Source organism: Perca flavescens, chromosome 3 (genome assembly GCF_004354835.1).
Source record: "Perca flavescens isolate YP-PL-M2 chromosome 3, PFLA_1.0, whole genome shotgun sequence".
Classification (NCBI taxonomy): Eukaryota; Metazoa; Chordata; class Actinopteri; order Perciformes; family Percidae; genus Perca; species Perca flavescens.
This window is the reverse complement of record NC_041333.1, coordinates 347,240-354,739: the sequence shown is the minus strand read 5'-3', so window position 1 is coordinate 354,739 and position 7,500 is coordinate 347,240. Positions and strand designations below refer to the sequence as shown.

Genomic DNA, 7,500 nt, shown 5'->3' with positions numbered 1-7,500 from the left:
CAGTGTAGTGGAGCTACGTGGTTGTGAAACGAAAGTTTCTGTTCCTGTAGAAGCTAGAAGTCTGTATGAAATCAACCTTGTTTTAGAAAAACATGTTTTATTCACGATCATATGGAGAAAACTACACTACCCACAATCCTAAGCGTAGCAGCAACGTCTCTGATTGCTCGCTGTTACCATGGAAACGTTTACCGCACCCCGAAAACCGCGAATGTCTAGAGCGAGCTTTTAACATTGACGTCTATGATAGTTTCTGTACACGGTCTTGTAACTTTGCCCTTTTTTTAAATGTTGAGCTCTATTAGCCTGATATTAGTAACGTTTTAATTGTCCTATGCAGTAACACCATCCGAATTTAACTAGTAGTAAAGTTAAGTAATTGGATTCAAGATGTTTGTGAGGCTTTTATTTAAAATAACTTTCAAACTAATTGCATTAAATCTGTTATTAGTTAGGCCTATTGTTGTATTGCAGTACAATATGAGGGTACCCAATTTAAGATCATATAATGTAAGATACAAGTGCTAAAATTAATGTAATCAACCACAAAAACATAACTACAGTTTAAAATAAAATTCACTATTAAGACAGTTGCCTGTTTGTAAACAGAAAATATGAGTGAATATACTCTGTAGGCTACTATTCAATGCAAATTTTATTTGAATAGCAGCTTTCATTACAACTGGCTAAACCCTAAAGTCCTTTACATTAAAATGTGCATGTCCATTAAAACAAAGCATGAATAGAAATAGATAAAACATAATAAGACAACAAAAACATGCAAGTGCAATCATACAAATGTGTACACACACACACGCATACGCACAGTAACTGATGTCCCTCACCAGACCTGGATCTATTTCTGGGTACAGATAGAAAATGTTCAGTAAAAAATAAAAATAAATTCTAAAACTGCTAGAAGGCCTCTGCCTGATGACCTGAGAAGCCTGATGGGGTTGTGATCAGTGAGCAAGTCAGATGTACTGAGGAGCTAAACCTAAACCTAGCTAATCCTATTGTAAATAAATGTATAATGCAGTATATATTTTTACAGTGTTCAATGTAATTGAGTATAGTTGATTTTTTGTTCTTTAAGGTTTCAGGCACAATTGAGCTGTCCTGTGGCTCAGTCTTTTACCAAAGAGGTAATTCTCCTGCCAGACCATAAATCAACAAATGTACCAAGGCGTGCCAGCAAAGCTTGGCTTTTTGAAAAGGGACATATTAAATCTGCCCTGAATTTCGCTGTGACTGGGATTCCGGAAGAGTGTTGCAGGCAATAACGGTGGCCTTCCAGCCAATTCTGGAGGGCTGCAGGTAAGCTTTTGATCTGTTTTGTCACATTTGTTATGCATTTTCTTACATTTTTGCAATAATATCATACTGTATTATGAAAGGATATTTTTGGGTGTGTTGTAAATTTAAATATTTTTTTTTTTTTACATTCCCATCACATTGTGATTGTAAATATGTAGTTACTTTAAAGTTATGTGACTTGCAAAACTTGACAATGTAAATTTCTGTGTTGTTATTTCTGTTAAATTATGTACTGAAACTAAAACCTTTCTGTGTAGTGTTTTACTTTTTTAAGTTTCATATACAGTGTGCTTTTTATTCCCTTAGGTTGCAAATCTTGATGCCTTGTCACAACAAACTAGTCGAGCCATCCCTAACCTCCAATCAAAAGTTGAGTGGAGGCCTTTGAAAAACTCTTCCATCAAAAGTCCATTTACGCCAGGCCTGACAAGGTCATTTTGAGTGAGGAAAACCAATCTGTAAGTAGGCTAGTGCATGAAGATTTAAAAATGATGACTAGCAATGGCAATACTGTATATCAGACTGGATGTCTTAAACACTATTAATTGCTCTATGCCCTCATATAATACATTTGCCATGTTGTTTTATTGATAGTGCACTGTATTTGATACATAACGCTTGTTGTCTGCTTCAATTGACAGCCATCTTCTGAGGAAGACAGCCATGCAGAGAGCCTTGATTTTGCTCAAATTTCAGACAGTGACAAATGTGGTAAATTAATTTACAGTATTTACAGTACATGCATCTACAAACAAGTTTATATCATATTGGTCACAACTCGTTGTGCAGGATAATAGGGATATAAACTAAATGTATATTAGAAAGCATTTTTGGGTTTTCTTAATGATAAAGAAGGCTTACAGGCAGGTATGCCTGTATGCCACAATGCACAAAAACAACATTGTAACTTAAAAAAAAAGAAATTTAGAATGTCCAGGTTAAGTAGCTGCAGGATGGATTAAAAAGTGGAAACAGGTGGACAGGGAAGGTCAGGGCTCATGATGGAATTAAAAACAGGTGTGTAGTAGGGTGTGGCAGTCTTTTATGGGAAAAGGAGGAAACAAAGGAAAGTCAAAAGGCATCTGGTGAACAACAAGAGAATGCCAGTGGTTTGAGGTGAGAATCTGGCTGGATGTAGGAAGAGACAGGCAGATTTTGACTGGTTGTTTTTGTGTTTTCACAATTTAGTTATTGTAAGTAATATTTTGTTCCACCACTTTCATGCATTGTACAAGATGGGTTCTGATCCTCTCATATCAGTTTTATGTTACTCAAAAGTTAAATGTTAATAAACTATTTTTCCATGTTCTTGCAGTCATTGGTAGTGTAGGTGACATTTCCAAAGAAGTTGTCTCAGCTATCTCCACTGTTGAGGCCCAGTCCCTCTTCAGAAATAACCCTTCCATCTCCAGTGGTGATCAAGTTATCTGGTGTGTTGCTACCGAAGATATTTGTACCGATGCACCTTCCGTCTCAGCTGACACCGCCACCATGTCCACTAGTCCTCCTGTCATCGCTATTGATGATACCCCTCATCCTGTCCAGTGGAACCTCTGCAGTCTCCAGTGGCAACACCTCTGGTGTGTCCCATGGTCCCCAACCATCTGGCAACATTTCATCCAGCACATCCTACAGGTTAATATTTTGACATTTCTGTCTCTTCGTACATCTTTTCTATGGTCTGGGCTTTAGTGGCCTTTATTAACAGTATAATTTGTGTGTAAAATACATTTACTTTATACTGAATCATGGTGTCCCTATTTTTATAACTTTAATAACGCACTTTCCATTTGAGAACATTAAAGTTATTAGACCAGTAAGGATGTTCTTAGTATATTGCTAATGCAACTGGCTGTGTTAAAATCATATATTTGTACCTTTTAATATCAATTATGAAATATTGCTATTTTGTATTGTAGTACATACCTGGACCTATTTGAGGAAGAATACCTCTCTGATGACCATGATCTCCAGGAAGCCATTTCAAGGTCTTTAGATTCCAGTTCAAGTGAGAGGTCAGTAGAACATATATAAAATGTAATTATTTAAACTTTAATTCAGGATAGCAATATCTATTATGTCTAGACTAGTAGTGAGACCAATTAGCAAGTTGCAACCTAAATGAGTCAGAAATATCAGTATTTATCATTGCACAATATTGACATTTTCATCTTTATTTGATATTCAATCATTTTTGTGGTCACTTGTCAAGATTGAAGATTACCCATGCTATAATATGCATTATGTTTTATTGTACCGTTATGGGCCCTATCTTGCAAAAGACCGATGCAAGTGTCTTTGCTAGTTTAAGACCGACGGGCGTTGTCAATTTCTTGTCCAGCGCCCACGCCATTTAAAAAGCAAATTCACCTGCGCCCATCTGTGTCCCCATGGGCATGCGGGTCTTACAGGGAGGTGTGTTCAGGTGCATTCTGGGCGTATTGCTATCTTGGACGCAGCAAGAAGTGATCGCACCATTGACCAACAAAACCTGGTCTAAAGTCAATAATGCAGCATATCGTTATTTCGACAGCGCATTAGTAAAATTATATGTATATGTAGATTAAGAATGAAAAGCAAATCCACCATTATAATAGCAATCAAGCGGTACAAAAGCACCTGGCTTTTAAAGGGATTGGGAGACAACATGATATTGCATGTTACGCCCAAAACACACCTATGATTAATTAACCCTTATATTGTGTTATGGTCAAATTTGACCTGTTTTCAATTTCAGATGTGTAAAAAAATACCATTTACTTTTTTTTATTTTTTTATTGGAACAAGGCTTCATGATATTATTGGAACAAGGCTTCATTTTTTGTGTTTCTAACACAAAAAATGTTTTGAGAATTTTAGGAAATTGTAAATGTCTCAAAAAAAAAAAATCAACATATGTGGTGTTACGGGTCCCAAGTTAGTATCATCTTTAGGGGGGTGACATGAACGATATACAAATCAAAAATGTTCATCAACACCCAAGGCAGAGCACCACCTGAGACATCAGAATGACTTCGGGGTTGCTGTGTCACATGTCCAAGATATCAAGACAGCATTTGAGCTGCTCATACTGCCATCTGTTGAGAAGATCCAACGACATGGAAAGGTGTTTGTTAGATGGAGATCGACAACACCTGATTTAACTCAGCCTAAAATACTTATAAAACAATTATCATCCAATATTGTTTTTTTACCTCATAGTTAACTTATGTATTCATTTAAATGTAAACACTCTTTAAAATTTTATTTTTGGCCTTTGATCTTAAAGTATACAACTTGTTTTTAACTTAAAAATGTTTAAATTCACTCATTTCCAATAATTAAGACAATGGGTAATTATGTTGTCTGACTATAATAGACTAATATTAGAACACACCTCCAAAATTATTTGCATTTAGGGTTTTCAACTTAATATTATAAACAATAGTGACATCTGTGGTGTTCTGGTCAAAAATGACCATATAGATTTAGAGTTAGGAAAAAGGTAAGTCTTTTAACAAGATTACACATCTAATGAAGAGGAGGGTCCAAGTGACCCAGATGCTCAAAAAGAGTTCTTTAAATAAAAAAATAACTGACATTTAATGGTCGTCAATCCTTATCACACCCAACACAGACCACCAACTGAGAACAGCAATCCAACATGGAAGGGTGTTGCTGGATGTGCATCGACAAAACACACCTGGGTGCTTCCATGGGGCTGTTGCTTCTTACTGGGGTGTAAAGATTCTCGAATGAGGCTAAATGTATGGCAAGTGTTCCACCCATTTGTCCCAATATACCTTACTCTTGATACAGAGTATGACAGATAAAAATCCAAAGTAACATGGTAGCATGCAATATACTCTGGCATGACTCAGCATCCTATAAGCTGTAGCGTCATTTGAGGATCTGTACACCAAGTTGAAAAAACCCAACATGCAAATCATTTTGGAGGTGTGTTCTAATATTAGTCTATTATAGTCAGATAAAATAAGTACCCATTGTCTTCATTATTGGAAATATAACGAGTGAATTTAAACTTTTTTTAAGTTAAAAACAAGTTGTATACTTTAAGATCCAAGGTCCATGGGGCCGAAAAATAACATTTTAAAGTGTTTAAATTTAATGAATACATAATAAGTTAACTATGAGGTGAAAAAAAACAATATTGGATGATGATCATTGTTTTGAGTATTTTAAGCTGAGGTAAATCATGGGTCAAATTGGACCTGCTAAAACAAAATGTGTGCAGCTTTCTAACACATTACAAGGGTTAAGACACAAAGTACAACCCTTTTGAACCATGTGCCCGACGCATGGACCCTTTTTTCTGCCGTCAAACTAGCAAAAGTGGATTTGGACACGCCTAAATGCACCTCGCGCCAGGCGCTCACGCCGCTTATATCATTAAAATAAGGCCCCTATTGTTGATTTTGTGGTTTGTCAATTTCCTATTGGTGGGAGGTGGTTGCCAGTGTTGGAAATGGTTCTGTTACTCTTTGGTATTTATTTGTTAAGTTATTCTGAATGAGTAAGAAAAAGTAAACGGTACTGTATGTAAATAGGTTTCAGTAAACTAAATATTAGTTACAATGATGTGGATATTACATGCTAGTTCAGTGGGAGAGGTATAATGACAATAACTACATTGTATTGTTTTATTGTTTCAGTGATTTAAAGGTGACGTTGGAGAGAATAATGGAGCGGATTGCTTCTCGGTAAATAAATAATGACAGCACTGTAATGCTTCAATATTATAAGAAGAAATGTGGGGATGGAGCATCCAGAGCCATGGGCAGATCAATTTTTCACCGAGAAGAAGGTAGACGTTAAGTTCACTGATGACTATGGGATATCTGAGGGTGCTGTGGACAATGGAGGTCCTACTGTGAGTTTTCCGACTCTGTCTACAAATCAAAGGACAAGATTGGCATCTTGAGGGTCCACCTAATGCTAAAGTCCTTACATGCAACTCCAAAGGTACTTTTGCTTTAAAAGGCCACTATTGGATTTTTTTTTGGATCAATAAATACATTATACCTGAAATTAATTATTAGAAAATGTAAGAAATGTTCATGTTTTATACAGTATCTATATTACTTTATTGAGAAATTAAATTTAGAAGAAAATTAATCTGAGTTCTCTAATCTCACACAGATGGGTGGGGGCGATAGGGACAAATATAATTTTTGTTGTGAACAGTTGACATGTTTTTATTTTTCATATGATTACAGCAATGAAAGACAATGGATACTTTAATGCTGGTCAGATCATGGCAATGTCAATCGCCCATGGGGGCAAGTCCATGTTTCCTTTCTGAACTCTTGTCACGAGTGTCTTATAAAGGGTCCAGACAATGTGAAGATCAAAACTGAACATATTACTGATGAAGAAACAAGGTCACAGGTGCAGTCGGTGAGCATATATTTCATGGATTCTATCATATTTACAAACTATTCATTTAGCGTGCACTCATTAACATGCAATTTAAACAGTATCTTCATATCCTAATAATATTTTATATTTTTAGATCTTACAGGCTGAGACTGAATCACAATTGCAAGAGGCAATTGCACAGGCAGCCAGCTTAATCAGTCTTACTGGTCACAATGTTCGCATAACACTGGAAACAAACAAGAGACTGCTTTGGACTTGGCACACTGGTATGTCCTCCAGCGGACCCGTGCACCTTTTGAAAGGTATTTTTAATGTGTGAGCGACAAGTAGTTAAACTTTTCAGGTGCACATCAGGCTAGGGTCTGTAGCTCCACCGCCCTACGTACGCATACCCACGGCGTGGATTTAATGCAGAACAATACATTTGCAGGCCTCAATGCCTGATTATGGTTTTGTGTTAAATCTACATTGAATCCGCCCTCAAATTACGATACACCATGGATGTATTAAGCATGCCCCTTCTAACCATGTCCAAAAAGATGACCAGTGACCAGTCAGTCTGTTTAGGCAGTAACGCTTTGTATCGCGTATGGTCACATGACTATCAGAAGTGTACAGGGTTTCACAGCATGCACTTTAAGAAGAGGTTGTAAGCATATTTTGTAACTTAATCACTAGTTATTTTTTTACACACATCTTAAATGCCATTGTTTATAAGGGCATACAAAATGTATTATTTTAATAACAATTTGTATTTTTTATTTCATTTGTCAAATACTAGGTTATTTAAAAATAATACAAAAT

At 36.3% G+C, this 7,500-nt stretch overlaps 1 protein-coding gene and 1 long non-coding RNA gene across 3 annotated transcripts in view; one reads left to right on the top strand and one right to left on the bottom strand.

Annotated features, from left to right (window-relative positions):
* The window catches only part of nxn (nucleoredoxin), an 89,966-nt gene that overhangs the window by 46,838 nt on the left and 35,628 nt on the right, over positions 1-7,500 (bottom strand). The window lies entirely within an intron of this gene.
* On the top strand, positions 2,859-6,017 carry LOC114551504 (uncharacterized). The gene is made up of 3 exons (XR_003691907.1): positions 2,859-2,952; positions 3,237-3,332; positions 5,970-6,017. It is a non-coding gene; the product is annotated as an uncharacterized LOC114551504 (long non-coding RNA).